Source organism: Elephas maximus, chromosome X (assembly GCF_024166365.1).
Source record: "Elephas maximus indicus isolate mEleMax1 chromosome X, mEleMax1 primary haplotype, whole genome shotgun sequence".
Classification (NCBI taxonomy): domain Eukaryota; kingdom Metazoa; phylum Chordata; class Mammalia; order Proboscidea; family Elephantidae; genus Elephas; species Elephas maximus.
Window position 1 is genome coordinate 83,224,422 of NC_064846.1, and position 22,971 is coordinate 83,247,392.

Here is a 22,971-nt window from a genome sequence, read left to right on the forward strand (position 1 = left end):
TACCTGGTTTTGGTATCAGGGATATGGTGGCTTCATAGAATGAGTTAGGCAGTATTCTGTCATTTTCTATGCTTTGAAATACCTTTAGTAGTAGTGGGCCTTTCACAATATTTTAAGACCCCAGACGCTACTCACCAAAGTAGGATGTAGAACATTTTCTTCATAAACGGTTATACCAATTGAGCTAGATGTTCCCTGAGACCATGCTTCCCAGGTCTCAGCCAAGTAGTTTGGTCACTTGGGAGTTTGGGTGTGTCTATGGCCCTTCCACGATCTTGCCTTGGTCAAGTTTTGCTGATTTCCCCAGTACTGTGTACTGTCTTACCCTTCATCAGAGTTACCACTTATCTAGTGTCTATTTAGTGTTTTTCCCTCCCCACCCCTACCCTCCGTTGTAACCTCAAAGATTGTTTCTTTTCGTGTGTAAACCTTTCCATGAGTTTTTATAATAGTGGTCTCATATAATATTTGTCCTTTTATGATTGACTTATTTCACTCAGCATAATGCCCTCCAGATTCATCCATGTTGTGAGATGTTTTGCAGATTCATCATTGTCCTTTACCGTTGCATAGTATTCTATTGTGTGTATGTACCATAGTTCGCTTACCCATTCCATCTTTTTGCTATTGTGCATAATGCTGCAATGAACATGGATGTGCATATATCTATTCGTGTGATGGCTCTTATTTGGCTAGGATGCATTCCTAGGAGTGGGATTGCTGGATCATATCTTATTGCTCTTTCTAGCTTTCTAAGGAAGCGTCATATCATTTTCCAAAATGGGTGTACCATTATACATTCCCATCAACATTGCATAAGATTTCCAATCTCCCCTCAGCTTCTCCAATATTTGTTATTTTCAGTTTATTTGATTTATGCCAGTAATGTCAGGGTGAGATGGTATCTCATTGTAGTTTTGATTTGCATTTCTCTAATGGCTGGTGATCTCAAGCATTCCCTTATGTGCTTATCAGTGCCTGAATATCTTCTTTGGTGAAGTGTCTGTTCATATCTTTTGCCAATTTTTTAGTTGGATTATTTGTCTCTTTGTTGGATTTTCCTGTAGATTTTAGAGATTAGAACTTTGTTGGACTTGTCTTAGCCAAATTATTTTTCCCAGTCTGTAAGTTCTCTTTTTACTCTTTTGGTGAAGTCTTTTTTTTTTTTTTTTGATGGGCCTAAGTGTTTAATTTTTTAGAAGATCCCAGTTATCTAGCTTATCTTCTGGTGTTTGTGTATTGTTAATTATGGTTTGTATCCTGTTTATGCCTTGTATTAGGGCCTCTAGCATTGACCCTATTGTTTCTTCTATGATATTTATAGTTTTTGGTTTTATATTTAGGTCTTTGATCCATTTTTAAAATAGATTTTTTATATGGTGTGAGGTATGGGTCTTTTTTCATTTTTTTTGCAGATGGACATTCAGTTTTGCCAGCACCATTTGTTAAACAGATTGTCTTTTCCCATTTGATGGTCTTTGGGCCTTTGTTGAAGATCAGGTGACCATAGCTTGGTGCATTTACATCTAGGTTCTCAATTCCGTTCCATTGGTCAATGTGTCTGTCATTGTACCAGTACCAGGCTGTTTTGACTACTGTAGGGGTGTGATAGGTTCTGAGTTCAGGTAGTGAGAGTTGCCCTACTTTTTTCTTCTTCTTCAACAGTGCTTTACGTATCCAGGGCCACTTCTCCATTCATATAAATTTAAGGATTAGTTTTTCCATCACTTTAAAGAATGCTGTTGGTGTTTGGATCAGGATTGCATTGCGTTTGTAGATTGCTTTGGGTAGAATTGACATTTTCACAATGTTGAGTCTACATATCCATGAGTATGGTATGTTTTTTCCATTTACGTAGGTCTCTTTTGTAGTAGTGTTTTGTAGTTTTCTTTGTATACGACTTTCACATTCCTGGTTAGATTTATTCCTGAGTTATTTATTTTACATTTTAGGGGCTATTATAAATGGTATTGTTTTCCTGATTTCTTTTTCATAGTTCTCTTTATTGGTGTATAGGAATCCAACTGATCTTTGTATGTTTATCTTGTATTCTGCTACTCCGTTGAATCTTTCTATTAGTTCCAGTAGTTTTCTCATGAAGTCTTCTGGGCTTTCGATGTATAGTATCATATCATTCGCAAATAGGGACAGTTTTAGTTCTTCCTTGACAATTTGAATGCCCTTTACTTCTTTTTTCTTGCCTTATTGCTCTAGCTTAAACTTCCAGCACAATGTTAAACAGAAGTGGTGATAAAGGGCATCCTTGTCTTGTTCCTGTTCACAAGGGGAATGTTTTCACCCTCTAAACATTAAGAATGATGTTGGCTGTTGGTTTTGTATAGATGCCCCTTATAATGTTGAGGAATTTCCCTTCTATACATATTTTATTAAGAGTTTTTTTTTTTTTTTATCAGGAATGGGTATTGGACTTTGTTGAATGCCTTTGCTGTGTCGATTGATTTGGTCTTGTGATTCTTTTATTTTATGTGGTGGATTACATTGATTAATTTTCTAATGTTGAACCATCCTTGCATATCTGGTATAAGCCCACTTGGATGTGGTGTATTATTTTTTTGATATGATGCTAGATTCTATTTGATAGAATTTTGTTGAGAATTTTTGCATCAATATTCATTAGCAATTTTGGTCTGTAATTTTCTTTTTTTGTGGTGTGTTTGCCTGGTTTTGGTATCAGGGTTGTGCTGACTTCTTAGAATGAATTGAGCTTTATCCATTCCTTTTCTATGTTCAGAAATAGTTTGAGTAGTACTGGTGTAAACTCTTCTCTGAATGTTTGGAAGAAGTCTCTGGTGAAGCCATCTGGGCCAGGGATTATTTTGTTTGTTTGTAGGCTCTTTTTTTTTTCTTTAGATCACCTTTTCCATCTCTTCTCATTTTCTGAGTCTCTTCAGATTTTCAACTTCAGCTTGTGTAAGTTTGAGTCAAGAGTATTTTTCTAGAAATTTGTTCACTTCCTCTAGGTTTTAAAATTTGTTGGAGTAGAGTTTTTCAAAATACTCTGTTATGATCCCTTTTATTTCAGTTGGATCTGTTGTAATGTCTCGCATTTCATTTCTTACTTGGGTTATTTGTGTCTCTCCTGTTTTGTTTTGTTTTTTTAATCCCTTTGGCCAGCGTTTTGTCCATCCTTTCAAAGAATCAGCTTTTGGTTTTGTTGATTCTTTCTATTGTTTTTCTATTCTCTATTTCATTTATTTCTCCTCTGATCTTTATTATTTCCTTTTTCTGGTGGCTGTGAGCTTCTTTTGCTTCTCTTTCTATTTGTTCAAGTTATGTAGCTAATGTTTGATTTTGTCCCTTTCTTCTTTTTTGATGTGTGCATCTATTGCTATAAATTGACCTCTGAACACTGCCTTTGTTGTGTCCTAAAGGTTTTGGTATGATGTGTTTTCTTTTCATTTGATTCTCGGAACTTTTTTATTCCATCTTTGGTTTCTTCTATTACCCAGTGGTATTTAACCAGGGTATTATTCAGTTTCCATGTATTTGATTTTTTTCCTTTGCTCTTCCTGTTATTAATTTCTACTTTTATGGTATTTTGGTCAGAGAAGATGATTTGTATTATCTCAGTGTTTTGGATTTTTTGAGGGTTGCTTTGTGGCCTAAGATGCATATTCTGGAAAATGTTCCATGTGCATTGGAAAAGAATGTGTGCATTGGAAAAGAATGTGCACATTGCTGCTGTTGAGTAGAGTGTTCCATATATGTCTAGAGGTCAAGTTGGTTGACTGTGGCCTTTATATCTTCTGTAACTTTGTTAAGTTTCTTTCTAGATATTCTGTCCTTTACGAAGAGTGGTGTGTTGAAGTTACCTACTATTATTGTGGAGCTGCCAATTTCTCTTTTCAGTGCTGTTACACTTTCTTTTATGTATTTTGAGCCCTGTTGCTGGGTGGGTAGATATTTATTATGGTTACATCATCATCGGGTATGGTCCCTTTAATCAATATATAAAGTCCTTTTTCTTTTATGAGTGGATTTTGTTTTAAAGTCTATTTTATCTGAGATTAGTATTACCATTCTTGCTCTTTGTAGTTGCTATTTGCTTGACACGTTTTTTTCCATTCTTTTTAATATATTTGTGTCATTGCTTCTAAGGTATGTCTCTTGTAGACAACATATTGATGGGTCCTGCTTTTTTTATCCATTCTGTCTCTTTATGGTTGCATTTAAGCCATTTATGTTCAGCGTGGTTATTGATATGTGTGAGTTTATTGCTGTCATTTTGTAGTGTTTTTCTTTTTTTTTTTTGTGGTGGTGATGTTTTCTTTGTTCCTCTTACTCTCCTGTGCTGAATTCCTTTAGCTTGTGGAATTTTTGTTTGTTTCCTTCACTTTTGTAGATTTTGTGTTTACTGAGACTTTATGTTATTCTTTATTTTGATGAGTAGGTTTGTTAACTTTCTTTGTTATTACCTTGCAATTTAGCCCTGTCTTCCTAAGTTTGAACCAGTCTTTTATTACTTGGTAATTGCCTTGACTTCCTCTCCATTTGAAAGTTCTATACCTACAGCATTTATTCCCTCTTTTATTGTTCTGACATTATTGTCATTTACAGATTAACCTCTCTGGTTCCTGTTGTAAATCTTTTAGTTTTGTTTTATCCTTGAGAGTTCAGTACCTAGGTTGATATCTGGCTGATGTGGTCTTGCATCCTACATTCAGGCTGTTGTCTGATGTTGTTGGTCTAATTGAAGGACTCCCTTTAATAGTTCTTGTAAGTTTGGTTGGTTTTTTACAGATTCCCTTAATTTCTGTTTATCTGGAAATTTCTAATTTACTATCATATTTGAGCGAGAGTTTTGCAGGATATATTATTCTTGGTTGACATTTATTTTCTTTCAAGGTTTTATACGTCATGCAAGTACTTTCTTGTGTGCACGGTTTCTGGTGAGTAATCAGAGCTTAGTCTTGTTGTTTCCCCTTTGCATATGGCTTTCATTTTTCTTGAACTGCTCTCAGGATTCTTTCTTTGGTTTTGGCAAGTGAGATTATGATATGTCTTGGTGACTTTCTTTTGGGGTCTGTCCTATGGGGGGTTCGTTGAGATCTTGGATGGTCAGCTTTTCATTTTCATGATATTAGGAACATTTTCTATCAGCAAATATTCAATGATTCTCTCTGTGTTTCCATTTTCTCACTCTATTCTGGAACGCCTATCACACACAAATTTTTGCTTTTAACTGTATTTCATGTCACTCTCAGGCTTTCTTCATTTTTTTCATTCTTTCTCTGATTTTTTCTCAAACAAAGTGGTATCCAAGGATTTGTCTTCAATTTTGGTGATCCTGTATTCCGCTATTTCAAATTTGCTCCTAAAACCTACCATGGCAATGCCCATTTCTGAAATCTTGTTTATCTTTTGGATTTCTAATTGCTGTTTTTATATGATTTCTAGTTGTTTGTTTATTTTGATGTTTTGTTCCTGTATCATTTTTCCTGATTCTTCCATTGTTTTGTCTGTCTTTTCCATGGTTTTGTCAGTATTTTCCATGATTTTGCCTATTTTTTCCTTATTTTTGTCTGTGTTTTCATTCAGCTCTTGGAGAGTCCTAAATTTTAGAGTTTTGAATTCTCTATCAGGCAATTCCAAGTACCTTTTCTTAAAGGAAAGGAAGGAAGTGAGAGAGGCAGAAGAAACAAAAATAAGCCAAAAAAAGCAACAACAACAATGCAAAAACAGCACTGAAACAGCTGACTGGTGGGATTGGGGCAAATCTGAGCAGCAAACCCGCCAGAAATCAGTGGAGGCTGAGCAGAGGGTGAAAAGGTGGGGCTTGGGAAAGCGTGTATGGCTGGTTACTGGGTGCTCTGTCTCCTGCTGTGAACTCTGTGAAGTTGCCTTCCTGTACTTTCTGTCCACCACTTTTGGTGGCAGAGGGGTCCAAGATTGCAAGTCTGTGCTGTGTTAGCTGGTAGGGGAGCTCCACTCCGTTGCTCTCCTCATTCTCTTTTTTCTACCAGTTTCTTATTCCATTCAGTGCTTGGTTGAGTTCTTTAAGTTCTTTATTCCTTCATTTGATGCTTAGAATTACAGGATTGATGTTAGTGTCTGTTTTACTTAGTTTTTTTTTTTTTTTTTTGGTCTTTGTGAAAGCAGGACAGCATGGTGCTTCTGTCTATACTCCACCCCAATGCTGGCTGACTTCTGCTTGCTCTGGGTCCTGCACCTGGCCCCTGTTCTTTTGTCCCCAGTTCTTGGGACTTGGGCGAGCAGCTTACCTGCTGATCTTGGCATTCATCAGCATCCAGAGCCAGTGAGCCAGCAGGTTACCATCTGACCTGCTGATATTGGGTTCACCAGCCCCTGCAGCCACATGAGTCAAAAGGAGTCTCCAGCTTGACATATGGACTTGGGGCTTTCCAGCTTCTACAAATCCATGAGCCATTTCCTTGATATAAATATCTCTCTGTATATATATGATTTATATATATGTATATGTGTGTGTATGTACATCCATATATACATATACATATACATATACATATACATATACATATACATATACATATACATATACATATACATATACATATACATATACATATACATATACATATACATATACATATACATATACATATACATATACATATACATATACATATACATATACATATACATATACATATACATATACATATACATATACATATACATATACATATACATATACATATACATATACATATACATATACATATACATATACATATACATATACATATACATATACAAAAAGCTTTTTTTTTTTACATATACATATATATATATATATATATATATATATATATCTCATTGGTTTTGTTTCTCTAGGGAACCCAGACTAAAACATTTAGTATCGAAAGTGGTTCTAGAAAAAAAAAATTGTAAAGGTGTGTTTTCCAAATTGTTTCAAGAGTCTGATTAGTCTTAAAGATGTTTATTACTCTGATTTCTGTAGTAAAGAGGGCACTGCCAATCCATAGTGTGAGGTGGCAATAGAAGTACACAAAATATCATCACCAATGAAACAGGTATTAGTGAAAGTTGAGTCTCTGGGTGATCATATGTTTGATACTTTTCTACGATTTTGTCATAATAAAAAGTATAAGGAAGCTGGATAATTGGTCCTACTTTCCCTAGACAAAGTGGTGAAAAAAAGAGATAAGCTCATGATTTCATGGTCAAAGCTCAAGCACCACATAAATAACCTCAAAGTTTCCACTTATGCCTTGAAGAAAAGGCTTATTTCTTACAGTAACAGAGCTTAAATTGCCAAAACCAAACCCAGAGTCTTACTGTAAGAGTGGCTGAATTTCAATGTCAATTGAATTCTCAAGCTCAAATGGTGTCGAAGCTAAAGTCACGGCATTGGATGGGAAGAAATGAGATCCTAAAACTTGGGATGGAGATATATGGGCAGATAATCAGGAAGCTGGGGACGCTGAGCCCCCAAATTCTGTTGAATCACTTTTGCCAATAGGACCAGTCCTCTCACTACCATCTGAAGATGTTACTCCATTTTTGTCTGCTAAGCCACATTCCGAAGTAAAACTATTAGCCCCTCCACACTCATCTGATGAGATTAACCAAGCTGTGTCTGAAGAGCCTTTGTCTGAGTCATCCCCTGAGGAGGCATCTGCATCATTTCCTGGAGCATTGCCTGAAGCAGATGCCTTATAAGATATTGCTGAATGTTCTCAGAGCATGTACTAACCCAAATTAAGTCCCAATGAACCCCAAAAGGTGAAATACAAAGCATGACCCAGGAGGAAGTAGGCTACATTCCAAAAGAACCACTTGACTCTTCTAATTTGTACAAACAGAAACCTGGGGAATATGTGTGGGAATGGCTATTAAGGATGTGGGATAATGGTGCAAGGAACATAAAGTTGGTCAGCCTAAGTTTATTGATATGGGCCAACTAAGCACAGATTCATCATTCAATATTTTAGCTCAAAGGCTTGGGAAAGGATCAAATAGTTTATTTGGTTGGTTCAACGAAGCATGGATTATGTGGTGGTGCACACAAAATCAAGCTGAATTGCCAGACCTGCCTTGGCATACTGTAGAAGAAGGTATTCAAAGGCTTGGGGAAATTGTCATGTTAGAGTGGATTTATCAGGTTAGACTCACAGACCCACATATTGAGTACCCAGAGGAAACACTTTTTACAACAGTGAGGAACAAATTTGAGAAGGGAGCCCCAGCATCCTTTAAAACTGCTGTGATAGCTATTTTATGTAAGTCAGATTTTGGCAGCTGGATGTGCCCTAACTAAATTAAGATGGGGTGCCCTGGTGGTGCAGTGGGTAAGAACTTGGCTGCTAACCAAAAGGTTGGGAGTTCAAATTCATAGCCTCTCCTTAGAAATGTTATGGGACAGTTCAACTCTGTCCTGTAGGGTCGCTATTAGTGGGAATCGACTTGATGGCAATGAGTTAACTATAATGGGGCTGATTGGACCACATGGTGGTAGGGGTCAAGTGATGGCACCCAATCAACAAAAAGAATGTGGGTGTGGTTACCGTAATGAACAGTGAACTCAAAGCAGTAATCAGAATAGTCTGACTCATATGGACTTACGGCATGGGCTACTTAGTCATGGTGCCCCTAGGAGTGAAATAGATTAGAAATCTACTAAATGTTTACTTCATTTTTACAAGTGGAAGAAATCTAGGTCAAGTGAATGACAGTCCAATTCAAATCACCAGAATAGACAGTCACAGTATCTCAATCAGTTCTCAGACTTGAGACAGTTTACAGACTCACAACCCCTTGAAAAAGGGAGAGGCTGGGTTCCCTTGAAGAAGAATTTCCCTACACTGTCAAAAATTTATACTGTTAATCTTTCTCCCAGCTTTCCAAAAGGGGATCTATGGTCTTTTACAAGAGTGACTGTTCCTTGGGGAAAAGGAAATAGAGTTTTGGGGGATTACTGAATACTGTCTCTGAACTGACACTAATTCCAGGAGATCCAAAATGTCACCGTCGCCCACCAGTCAGAGTGAGAGTATATGGCGGTCAGGTTATTAATGGAGCCTTAATGCAGGTTCAGCTCACAGTGGGTCCAGTGGATCCCTGAACCCATCTTGTAGTGATTTCTACAGTTCCAGAATGCATAATGGGAATAGATATACTCAGCAAGAAGTAGAACATTGGATCCATGACAAGTTCAGTAATGGTTATTATGGTAGAAAAAGCCAAGTGGAAGCCATTAGAACTGCCTCTACCTAGGAAAATATTAAACCAAAAGCAATACATATAGCATTTCCGGATGGATTGAAGAGATTATTGCCACCAGCAATAAGTCAAAGGATGAAGGGATGGTGATTGCGACCATATCCCCATTAACTTGTGTGTTTGGCCTGTGCAAAAAACAGATGGATCTTGAAGAATGAAAGTGGATTATCGACGATTTAACAAGGCGGTGACTCCAATTGCAGTTGCTGTTTCAGATGTGGTTTCCTTGCTTGAGCAAATCAATACATCTCCTGGTACCTGGTAGGCAGTTATTGATCTGGCTAATGCATTTTTTCCATGCCTCTTTAGAAGGACCACCACAGAGTTTGCATTCAGATGGCAAGGCCAGCAATACACCTTTTATGTCTTATCTCAGTGCTATATCAACTCTTGGAAACCTTGGTGGCACAGTGGTTAAGAGCTATGGCTGCTAACCAAAAGGTTGGCTGTTCGAATCCACCAGACATTCCTTGGAAACTCCATGGGGGCAGTTCTACTCCATCCTATAGGGTCACTATGAGTTGGAATTGACTCGATTGCAGTGGGTTTTTTTTTTTTTTTTGGTATGTCAACTCTCCAGCCCTATGTCATAATTTAGTTTTTAGGAACCTTGATCACCTTTCCATCCCCCAATACATCACACTTGTCCGTTACATTGAAGACATCATGCTGATTGGACCTTGTAAGGAAGAAGTGTCAATGACTCTGGACTTATTGATAAAACATTTATGTGCTAGAGGGTGGGAAATTAATCTGACATAAATTCAGGCCCTTCCACCTCAGTGAAATTTCCAGGGATCCTGTAGTGTGGGGCATGTCAGGACATTTCTTCTGAAGTGAAGGACAAGTTATTGCATCTGGCCCCTGCCACAACTAAAAAGGGGCACAAAGCCTGGTGGGACTCTTTGGATTTGGGAGGCAACATATCCCTCATTTGGATGTGCTACTCTGGCCTATTTATCAAGTGACTTGAAAAGCTGCTAATTTTGAGTGCAGCCCAGAACAAGAGAAGGCTTTACAACAAGTTTAGGCTGCTGTGCAAGCTGCTCTGCCACTTAGGCCATATGATCCACCTAATCTGATAATGCTTGAAGTGCCAGTGACACTTTGGAATCTTTGGCAGGCCATTATTGGTGAATCACAGAGCAGATTCTTAGGATATTGGAGCAAAGCCCTGCCATCTTCTGCAGATTACTATTCTCCTTTCGAGAAACAGCTTTTGGCTTGTTACTGGGCTTTAGTAGAGACTGAACGCTTAGCCATGGGCCACCAACTGACCATGCAGCCTGAGTAGCCCATCAGGAACTGGATGTTTTCTGACACACAGAGTCATAAAATTAGATGTTTACAGCAGTACTCCATCATTAAATGGAAGTGGTATATACAAGATCATGCCTGAGCAGGACCAGAAGTCATAAGTAAGTTGCATGAGGAAGTGGCTAAATGCCCATGGTCTCCACTCCTGTTATATTACCTGCTAACTCCCAGTCTGTACCTGTGGCCTAATGTGGAGTTCCTTATGATCAGTTGACTGAGGAAGAGAAAACTCCTGTCTGGTTTACAGATGGTTCTGTGCAATATGCAGGCATCACTCAAAGTGGACATCAGCAGCACTATAGATCCATTCTGAAACCTCCCTGTAGGACAGTGGTGAAGGGAGATCCTCCCAATGGGCAAAACTTCATACAGTGTTCACTTTGCATGGAAGGAGAAATTACCAGATGTGCAATTGTATACTGATTCATGGACTGTGGGCAATGGTTTGCCTGGATGGTCAGTGACTTGGATGAACATGATTGGAAAATTGATGACAAGGAGTTATGGGGAAAAGGAATGTGGGTAGACATCTCTGAACGTGCCAAAGAATTGAAAATATTTGTGTCTTACCAAAGGGAGACCTCAGCAGAGAAGGATTTTAACAATCAAGTGGATTGGATGGTGCATTCTGTGGAAATCAGTCTTCCTCTTTATCCAGCCACACCCGTCATTGCCCAATGGGCTCATGAAAAAAGTGGCTATGGGGCCGAGGATGGAGATTATGCATGGGCTCAGCAACATGGACTTCCACTCACCAAGGCCGACTTGGCTACAGGCACTCCTGAGTGCTCAATCTGCCAGCAGAAGAGACCAACACTGAGTCCCTGATATGGCATCATTCCTCCAAATGATCAGCCAGAAACCTGATCGTGGGTTGATTATATTGGACCACTTCCATCATGGAAAGGGCAGCTCTTGTTCTTACTGAAATAGACACACTGAATACAGATTTGTCTTCCCTGCTCACAATACTTCTGCCAAAACTAACATCTGTTGACTTACAGAATACCTTATCCACCATCATCGTATCCCACTTGCGGCAAGAGGTGCATACTCATGAATTTCACTGGTCTTACCGTGTTCCTTATCATCCTGAAGCAGATGGCTTGATAGAATATTGGAATGGCCTTCTAAAGACATTAGTGTCAGCTAGGTGGCAAGATCTAGCAGAGTTGGGGCAATGTTCTCCAGGATGATGTATATGCTCTAAATCAGCATTCAATATATGGTGCTCTTTCTCCCATAGCCAGGATTCATGGGTCCAAGAATTAAGGGGTGGAGATGGGAGTGACACCAGTCACTATTACCTCTAGTGTTCCTTCCATTCACAAGATTTTTGGTTCCCGTTCCCATGACCGTGTGCTTTGTGGGGTTAGAGGTCTTAGTTCCACAGGGAGGAATGCTCCTACCAGGAGACACAGCACTGATTCCACTGAACTGGAAGTTAAGAATGCCACTCGGCTATTTTGACCTCATCATGCCTAGATCAACAGGCAAAGAAGGAAGTTACTGTATTGGCTTGTGTGATTGGACCTGATTACCAAGAGGAAATCAGATTAATACCAAATAATGGAGATAAAGGAGAGCTTGTCTGGAGTACAGGAGATTCCTTAGGACATCTGTTAGTACTACAATGCCTTATGATTAAAGTCAATGGAAAACCATGGCAACCCAAGTCCAACATGAGTACTAATGGCCCAGAACATTCAGGAATGAAGGTCTGGGTCACCTAACCAGGCAAAGAACCACAACCAACTGAGGTGCTTGCTGAAGGTAAAGGGGATATGGAATGAGTGGTGGAAGAAGGCATTATAAATACCAGCTACAACCACATGACCAGTTGCAGAATCAAGGACTGTAATTGTTATGAGTATTCCTTCCTTGTATGTGTGCATCAAATATTTTTTTCTTCACTTATCAAATGTAAGATGCAAACAGGACTAGTGCGTTTTTGGTTGTGTGTGTGTTAGTTGTATCATGTTAGGTGCAAGTGTGACTTTATAATTGTCTTTATTTAGAGACCATGTATAGTTTAGGGAGATATGTATGGGTGCCAAGTTGACAAGGGGTAGACTATGATGGTTAAGTTTGTATGTCAACTTGGCTGGGCCATGATTTTCAGTGGTTTGGCAGTTATGATATATAGTTTGGCATCTGTGTAATACTGCAATCATCTCCATAATGAGATCTGATATAATGTAATCACCTCCATGATGAGACCTACTATGAGCAGACAATTAGTCGAAATGGAGTTTCCTTGTGGGTATGTCCTGCACCCAATACATGTGGACATTCTGGCAAAACATGATGGCTTTACTCACTCTGGATCCTGTAGCTCGGTCTTGCTCATCTGATCTCCGGTTCTTGGGACTTGAGCTAGCAACTTACCTTCCAGTCTTGAGATTCATATACTCCCTCAGCCTGTGAGCCAGTGGCCTACTATCTGACCTGTCAATCTTGGGTTTGCCAGCCTCTGCAGCTGCGTGAGTCAGGAAAAGCCTCCTGCCTGACCCATGGACCTGGGACTTTTCAGCTTCTATAACTTTGTGAGCCATTTTCTTGATATAAATCTCTCTCTCTCTGTATATATATAACCAAAACCAAAACCAAACCCAGTGCCGCTGAGTTGATTCCAACTCATAGCGACCCTATAGGACAGAGTAGAACTGCCCCCATAGAGTTCCCATGGAGCGCCTGGTGGATTCGAACTGCTGAACCTTTGGTTAGCAGCTGTAGCACTTAACCACTATGCAACCAGGGCATATATATGGAAACCCTGGTGGCGTGGTGGTTAAGTGTTACTCTATTTATTGTAAATTCATGTCTCAAACGTCCAATTGATAAATATTCAACAGGAATAAAAAAATCATATTGAAGACATACAAGATAATGTCTGGCTCAGAAGGATCTTCTAGGGTACAAATTTTCCTTGGGCCCTGTCTTAGTCTGGGTTCTGTGGAGCAGCAAAACCAGTGAAGTGTATATAAATATATAGAGATAAATTTACTTGAAGAAAATGGCTCACACCATTGTGAAAAAATGGCTTACACAGTAAAGGGGGCTGGCATTTCTCAAATCCATGAGTCAGATATCAGGCTGAAGACCTCTGCTGGCTCATGTGGTTGAAGGGATTGACAAACCCATAATTTGCAGGTCAAACTACAGGTTGGAGGCCTCTGCTGGCTCACAGGGTTGTACAGGTTGGTGAATCCAAAATTTATAGGTCAGGCAATAGGTTGGAGGCCTTTGCTGGCTTAAGTCCCAACAACCAGAGGCCAGACTATGAGAAGATTGCAGGGTAAAAAGAGAGAGCTTTGCCAAACATCCATTTATATACTGGACGCAGGCCACACTCTCAAGGAAACTCCTCATTCCAACTTATTGGCTGCTCACATAAGATCACAAAATGGAAGATGATTACGTATTGTCTGCCAAACCATTGCAAATCATAGCCTAGCCAAGTTGACACATAACATTAACCATCACAAGCCATTTGAAAGAAGCTGTGCATTCTTGAAAAGTAAATATAAAGCCACTGAAGGAGAAAGGACACCCCCCTTTTTTTCACTTTCAACTTAAAGAAACAGTTTATGGGGAAAAGAAACAATGTATAGAACATCTCCAAAGATAAATAAGATTGGTTTAGAATCATAATTGCATTTTGAATAAAAATTAATTAAAGTTCATTGAGCTTCTTGGATTTATAACTTTATATCCACAGTCAGATTTGGAAAGTTTTCTGCCATTATTTCTTTAAATATTCTGTCACTTTCTCACTCTCATCTTTCTGGGATCCCCATGATGTGTATATTGGCTCATCTAATGTTGTCCCATAGTTCCATTAAACTCTCTCTGCTCAGCAGTCTTGAGCCTTCTCCTTTGCTGCTCTGCAGCCTCCATAATTTCAATTACCTTATCTTCTAGTTCACTTATTCTTCCTTCTGCCTGCTCAAATCTGTTGATCAATCCTTCCACTGAGTCTCTAATTTCAGTTATCATCTCCTTCAGTTCCAGTATTTTTATTTCTTTTATTTTTATATTGTCTATTTTTTTAAATTTAAATCCTCATTTTGTTCATGTATCAATTTCCTGATTTCCTTTAGTCCTTTGTGTTTAATTCTCGGAACTAGCTTAATATTGTTGTATTATAGTATTCCAATCTGTTCATTATTCAAGCTTCCATAGATATGATCTCTCTCCCCTTATCTCTTTCATTTGGCTGAGAAATACAAATGATCTATAAGCACATGAAAATATACTCAACATCGTTAGTCATTAGGGAAATGCAAATCAAAACCACAGTGAGATATCACTTCATACATAGCTTTGGCTGAGAAATACAAATGATCTATAAGCACGTGAAAATATACTCAACATCGTTAGTCATTAGAGAAATGCAAATCAAAACCACAGTGAGATATCACTTCATACATAGCTATGGTAAAAAAATGGAAAACAACAGGTGTTAGCAAGGATGTGGAGAAATAGAATCCCTCTTCCATTGCTGGTGGAATTGTAAAATGGTACTGTCACTGTGGAAAACAGTCTGGTGATTCCTCAAAATGTTAAACATAGAATTACCATGCTATCCAGCAATTTCACTTCTAGGTATATGCCCAAATACTTTAAAACAGAAAGACAAACAGATACGTGCACACCAGTGTTCACTGAAGCACTAGTCACAATAGCCAAAAGATGGAAACACTTTAAATGATTATCAACACATTAGTGGAGAAAAAAAATGTGGTATAGATATCAATGGGATATTACTCAGCCATAAAGAAAAATGAAGTCCTGATAAATGCTACAACATGAATGAACCTTTAAAATATCATGCTGAAAAGATGGAAGCAACCAAGTTGCCTATCAATGGAATAATGGATAAATAAACTACAGTATATTCACACAATGGAATACTACGCATTAATAAAGAACAATGATGAATCTGTGAAACATTTCATAACATGAAGGAATCTGGAAGGCATTACGCTGAGTGAAATTAGTCAGTTGCAAAAGGACAAATATTGTATAAGACCTCTATTACGAGAACTCAAAAAATAGTTTAAACAGAGAAGAAAATATTCTTTGATGGTTACAAGAGGGGGGAGGGAGAGAAGGAGGGAGAGGGGTATTCAGTAATTAGATAGTAGATAAGAACTACTTTAGGTGAAGGGAAAGACAACACACAGTACAGGAGAGGTCAGCGCAGCTGGACTGAACCAAAAGCAGAGAAGTTCCCTGAATAAACTGAATGCTTTGAAGGCCAGTGTAGCAGGGGCAGGGGTTTGGGGTCCATGGTTTCAGGGAACATCTAGGTCAATTGGCATAATAAAATCTATTAAGAAAACATTCTGTATCCCACTTTGGAAAGTGGCGTCTGGGGTCTTAGATGCTAGGAAGCGGCCATCTAAGATGCATCAATTGGTCGCAACCCACCTGGACCAAAGAAGAATGAAGAATGCCAAAGACTCAAGGTAATTATGAGCCCAAGAAACAGAAACGGCCTCATAAACCAGAGAGTACATAATCCTGAGACCAGAAGAACTAGATGGTGCCTGGCTACAACCAAAGACTGCCCTGACAGGGAACACAGCAGAGAACACCTGAAGGAGCAGGAGAGCAGTGGGATGCAGACTCCAAATTCTTATAAAAAGACCAGACTTAATGGTCCGACTGAGACTAGAAGGATCCCAGAGGTCATGGTCCCCAGACTGTCTATTAGCCCAAGACAGGAACCCTTCCCAAAGCCAACTGTTCAGACAGGGATTGGACTGGACTATGGGATAGAAAATGATACTGATGAAAATTAAGCTCCTTGAATGAAGCAGACCCAGAGACTGTGTGGAAGCTCCTGTCTGGAGAAGAGATGAGAGGGCAGAAGGGGTCAGGAGCTGGCCAAATGGACACAAAAAGAGAGAGTGGAGAGAAGGAGTGTGCTGTCTCATTAGAGGAAGAGAAACTAGGAGTATATATAAAAAAAATTTTTTTTGAGTATATAGCAAGGTGTATATAAGTTTTTGTATGAAAGACTAACTTGGTTTGTAAACTTTCACTTAAAGCACAATAAAATTTTTTTAAAAAGTCATGCTAAGTGAAATACGTCAGTCCCAAAAGGACAAAAAATCTATTATTCCAATTATATGAAATCTACAAAATAGGCAAATGTATATAAACTTAAGGTTATTAGTGATCACCAGGGGTGTGCTGGAGGGATGGGGAAGGGGGACTAATTACTTAGGAGATACTGAGCTTCTGTTAATGATGATGAAAAAATTGGAAACAGATCATGGTGAAGGTTGCACAACATCCTGACCATAATTAGTGATACTAAATTGTACATGTGAAGAATGTTGAAATGGCAAATATGTTGTTGCATATATATTTACCAAAAAAAAGATAATTAGAACATTTGTCAATAATAATTTTGAAGTTAAGTTCCCTCCCTTGGTTATACTCTTGCTGTTGTTAGGTGCTGTCGAGTTGGTTCCCACTCATAGTGACCCTGTATACAACAGAACGAAAAACTGCCTTGTCCTGTGGCATCCTCACAATTGTTGTTATGCTTCAGTCCCTTATTATAGCCACTGTGTCAGCCCATTTCCTTGACAGTCTTCCTCTTTTTTGCTGACCCTCTATTTTACCAAGCATGACGTCCTTCTCTAGGAACTGGTCCCTCCTGATAACATGTCCACAGTATGTGAGACATAGTCTCATCATCCTTGCTTCTAAGGAGCATTCTGGCTGTACTTCTTCCAAGACACACGTGTTCATCCTTTTAGTAAAAAATATATATATATATATTCTTCACAAACACCACAATTTAAAGCTGTCAATTCTTTGGTCTTCCTTATTCACCACCCAGCTTTCACATGTATCTATATGATGTGATTGAAAACACCGTGGCTTGGGTCAGGCATGCCTTAGAATTCAAGGTGATATCTTTGCTTTTCAAAACTTTAAAGAGGTCTTCTGCAGCAGATATGCCCAATGTCAAATATGGAAATCGTCAAAAATGAAATAGAATGCATAAACATCGATATCATAGGCATTAGTGAGCTGAAATGGACTGGCATTGGCATTTTGAATCAGACAATCATATAGTCTACTATTCTGGGAATAAAAACTTGAAGAGGAATGGTGTTGCATTCATCATCAAAAAGAACATTTCAAGATCTATCCTGAAGTACAACCCTGTCAGTGATAGGATAATATCCATACGCCTACAAGGAAGACCAGTTAATACAATTATTATTCAAATTTACATACCAACCACTAGGGCCAAAGAAGAAGAAATAGATTTTTATCAGCTGCTGCAATCTGAAATTGATCCAACATGCAATTAAGATGCATTGGTAATTACTGGCGATTGGAATGCGAAAGTTGGAAACGAAGAGGAAGAATCAGTAGATGGAAAATATGGCCTTGGTGATAGAAACAGTGCTGGAGATCAAATGATAGAATTTTGCAAGACCAGCGACTTCTTCACTGCAAATACCTTCTTTCACCAACATAAATGGTGACTATACTCATGGACCTCGCCAGATGGAACACACAGAAATCAAATTGACTACATCTGTGGAAGGAGACAATGAAAAAGCTTGATATCATCAGTCAGAGCAAGGCCAGGGGCCGACTGTGGAACAGACCATCAATTACTCATATGCAAGTTCAAGCTGAAACTGAAGAAAATCAGAGCAAGTCCACGAGAGCCAAAATATGACCTTGAGTACATCCCACCTGAATTTAGAGACCATCTGAAGAATAGATTTGAAGCATTGAACACTAATGACCAAAGACCAGACGAGTTGTGGAATGACATCAAGGACATTATACATGAAGAAAGCAAGAGGTCGTTGAAAAGACAAAAAAGAAAGAAAAGACCAAGATGGATGTCAGAGGAGACTCTGAAACTTGCTCTAGAACGTCAAGCACCTAAAGCAAAAGGAAGAATCGATGAAGTAAAAGAACTGAACAGAAAATTTCAAAGGGCAACTGGAGAAGACAAAGTAATTATTATAATGACATGTGCCATGAGCTGGAGATGGAAAACCAAAAGGGAAGAACACGCTCAGCGTTTCTCAAGCTGAAAGAACTGAAGAAAAAATTCAAGCCTCATGTTGCAATAGTGAAGGATTCTATGGGGAAAATATTAAACGATGCAGGAAGCATAAAAAGAAGATGCAAGGAATGCACAGAGTCATTATATCAAAAAGAATTAGTCAATGTTCAACCATTTCAAGAGGCAGCATATGATCAGGAACCGATGGTACTGAAGGAAGAAGTCCAAGCTGCACGGAAGGCACTGGCAAAAAAAATAAGGCTCCAGGAATTGATAGAATATCAGTTGAGATGTTTCAACAAACAGATACAGCGCTGGAGGTGCTCACTCATCTATGCCAAAAAATATGGAAGCTTACTGGCCAGTTGACTGGAAGAGATCCATATTTATGCCTATTCCCAAGAAAGGTGATCCAACCTAATGTGGAAATTATAGAACAATATCATTAATATCACAGGCAAGCAAAATTTTGCTGAAGACCATTCAAAAGCGGCTGCAGCAGTATACTGACAGGGAACTGCCAGACATTCAGGCCGGTTTCAGAAGAGGTTGTGGAACCAGGGATATCATTGCTGATGTCAGATGGATTCTGGCTGAAAGCAGAGAATACCAGAAGGATGTTTACCTGTGTTTTATTGACTATGCAAAGACATTCGACTGTGTGGATCATAACAAATTATGGATAACATTGCAAAGAATGGGAATTCCAGAACACTTAACTGTGCTCATGAGGAACCTTTACATAGATCAAGAGGCAGTTGTTCAGACAGAACAAGGGGATACTGATTTGCTTAAAATCAGGAAAGGTGAGCATCACAGTTGTATTCTTTCACCATACTTATTCAATCTGCATGCTGAGAAAATAATCTGAGAAGATGGACTATATGAAGAAGAACGGGCCATCAGAATTGGAGGAAGACTCATTAACAACCTATGTTATGCAGATGACACAACCTTGCTTGCTGAAAGTGAAGAGGACTTGAAGCACTTACTAATGAAGATCAAAGACCACAGCCTTCAGTATGGATTGCACCTCAGCATAAAGAAAACAAAAATCCTCACAACTGGACCAATGAGCAACATCATGATAAATGGAGAAAAGATTGAAGTTGTCAAGGATTTCATTTTACTTGGATCCACAATCAACAGCCATGAAAGTAGCAGTCAAGAAATCAAAAGACACATTGCATTGGGTAAATCTGCTGCAAAGGACCTCTTGAAAGTGTTGAAGAGCAAAAATGTCACCTGGAAGACTAGGGTGTGCCTGACCCAAGCCGTGGTATTTGCAATCGAATCATGTGCATGTGAAAGCTGGACAATGAATAAGGAAGACCGAAGAAGAATTGACGCCTTTGTATTGTGGTGTGGTGAAGAATATTGAATATACCATGGACTGCCAGAAAAACGAACAAATCTGTCTTAGAAGAAGCACAACCAGAATGCTCCTTAGAGGCAAGGATGGCAAAACTGCGTCTTACATACTTTGAACATGTTGTCAGGAGGGATCAGTCCCTGGAGAAGGACATCATGCTTGGCAGAGTGCAGGATCAGCGGAAAAGAGGAAGCCCCTCAACGAGGTGGATTGACACAGTAGCTGCAACAATGGGCTCAAGCATAACAATAACTGTAAGGATGGCTCAGGATCGGGCAGTGCTTCGTTCTGTTGTGCACAGGGTCGCTATGAGTCGGAACCAACTCGACAACACCTAATAACAACAAGAACATGCCCAATGTAATGTGTCTTTTGATTTCTTGACTGGTTCTTCCATGGCTGTTGATTGTGGATCTAAGTAAAATGAAATCTTTGACAACTTCAGCCTTTTCTCCATTTATCATGATGTTGCTTATTGGTCCAGTTGTGAGGATTTTTGTTGTCTTTATGTTGAGATGTAATCCATACGGAAGGCTGTGGTCTTTGATTTTCATCAGTAAGTGCTTCAACTCCACTTTCAGCAAGGAATGTTGTGTCATCTGCATAATGCAGGTTGTTAATGAGCCTTCCTCCAATCCTGATGGCCCTTTCTTCTTCATAGAACCCAGCTTCTTGGATTAGTTGCTCAGCATACAGATTGAATAGGTGGGGTGAAAGGATACAACCCTGATGCACACCTATCCTGACTTTAAACCACTCGGTATCCTCTTGTTCTGTTTGAACAACTGCCTCTTGATCTATGTACAGGTTCCTCATGAGCACAATTAAACATTCTGTAATTCCTATTGTTTGCAGTGTTATCCATAATTTGTTACAGTCCACACAGTTGAATGCCTTTGCATAGTCAATAAAACACAGATAGACAAATTTCTGGTATTCTCTGCTTTCAGCCTGGATCCATCTGACATCAGCATTGATATCCCTTGTTCAACGTCCTCTTCTGAATTTGGCTTGAATTTCTGGCAGTTCCGTGTTGACATACTGCTGCAGCTGCTTGTGAACGATATTCAACAAAATTTTACTTGTGTGTAATATTAATGATATTGTTCCATAATTTCCGTATTATGTTGGATCACCTTTCGTAGGAATTGATGTAAATATGGATCTCTTTTAGTTGGTGGACCAAGTAGCTCTCTTCCAAGTTTCTTGACATAGATGAGTGAGCACTTCCAGCACTGCCTCCATTTGTTGAAACATCTCAATTGGTATTCCATCAATTCCTGGAACCTTGTTTTTCAGCAGTGTCTTTAGTGCAGCTTGGACTCCTTTCTTCAGTACCATCGGTTCCTGATTATATGCTACCTCCTGAAATGGTTGAACGTCGACCAATTTTTTTTTTGGTATAGTGACTCTGTGTATTCCTTCCATCTTCTTTAGATGCTTCCTTCATGCTTTAATACTTTCCGCATAGAGTTCTTCACTATTGCAACTCAAGGTTTGACCTTTTTCTTCAGTTCCTTCAGTTTGAGAAATTCTGAGCGTGTTCTAACACCAGGTTTTCTAACTAGTTTTCTAACTCCAGGTCTTTGCACATGTCGCTTTAATACTTTACTTTGTCTTCTGAAGCTGTCCTTTGAAATCTTCTGTTCAGTTTTTTTACTTCATCGTTTCCTCCTTTTACATCTCTTCTGACATCCAGTTTGGTCTTTTCTTTCTTTCATATCTTTTTAAAGACCTTTTGCTTTCCTCCTGTATGATGTTCTTGATATCATTCCACAATTTGTCTGCTCTTTAGTGTTTAACACGTCAAATCTATTCTTGTCATGGTCTTTAAATTCAGGTGGGGTATACTCAATGTTGTACTTTGGCTCTTGTGGACTTGTTCTAATTTTCTTCAGTTTCAACTTGAACTTGCATATGAGCAATTGATGGTCTGTTCCCCAGTTGGCCCCCAGCCTTGTTCTGACTAATGATATGGAGTTTTTCCATTGTCTCTTTCCACAGATGTAGTTGATTTGATTCTTGTGTATTCCATTTGGTGAGGTCCAGGTGTATAATCGCCTTTTATGTTGCTTAAAAAAGTTATTTGGAATGAAGAAGTTGGTCTTGCAAAATTCTATCGTGTGATCTCTGTCATCCTTTCTAGCACCAAGGCCATATTTTCCAACTACTGGTCCTTCTTCTTTGTTTCCAACTTTTGTATTCCAATCACCAACAATTATCAATGCATCCTGATTGAACATTTCATCAATTTCAGACTGCAGAAGTTTGTAAAAATCTTCAATTTCTTCATCTTTGGCCTTCGTGGTTGGTGGGTAAATTTGAGTAATAATCTTATTAACTGGTCTTCCTTGTGCCAAAAAATATGGATATTATCCTATCACTGACAGCATTGTACTTCAGGATAGATCTTGAAATTTTCTTTTTGGCAACGAGTGCAACTCCATTCCTCTTCAAGTTGTCATTCCTGGCATGGTAGACGATATGATTGTCCAATTCAAAATGGCCAATATCAGCCAATTTCAGTTCACTAATGCCTAGGATATCAATGTTTACATGTTTCATTTCATTTTTGATGACTTCCAATTTTCTTAGATTCATACTTCGTACATTCCACGTTCTGATTATTAATGGATGTTTGCAGCTGTTTCTTCTCATTTTGAGTATTGCCACAACAACAAATGAAGATCCCAAAAGTCTTGACTCCTTCCACATCATTAAGGTCTACTCTGCTTTGAGGAGGCAGCTCTTCTCCAGTGGCGTTTTTAGTACCTTCTAACCTGGGAGACTCATCTTCTGACACTGTATCAGACAAAGTTCTCCTGCTATTCAGAAGGTTTTTACTGGCTAATTCTTTTCAGAAGTAGACTGCCGGGTCCTTCTTCCTAGTCTATCTTAGTCTGGAAGCTCAACTGAGATCTGTCTGCCATGGTTGACCCTGCTGGTATTCGAATATTAGTGGTATAGCTTCCAGCAT

General features: G+C 38.9%; 1 pseudogene; it reads left to right on the forward strand.

The window, feature by feature from the left end:
- The first annotated feature begins 8,944 nt into the window (after positions 1 to 8,944).
- On the forward strand, positions 8,945 to 12,100 carry LOC126068738 (uncharacterized; annotated as a pseudogene).
- Positions 12,101 to 22,971: the final 10,871 nt, after the last annotated feature.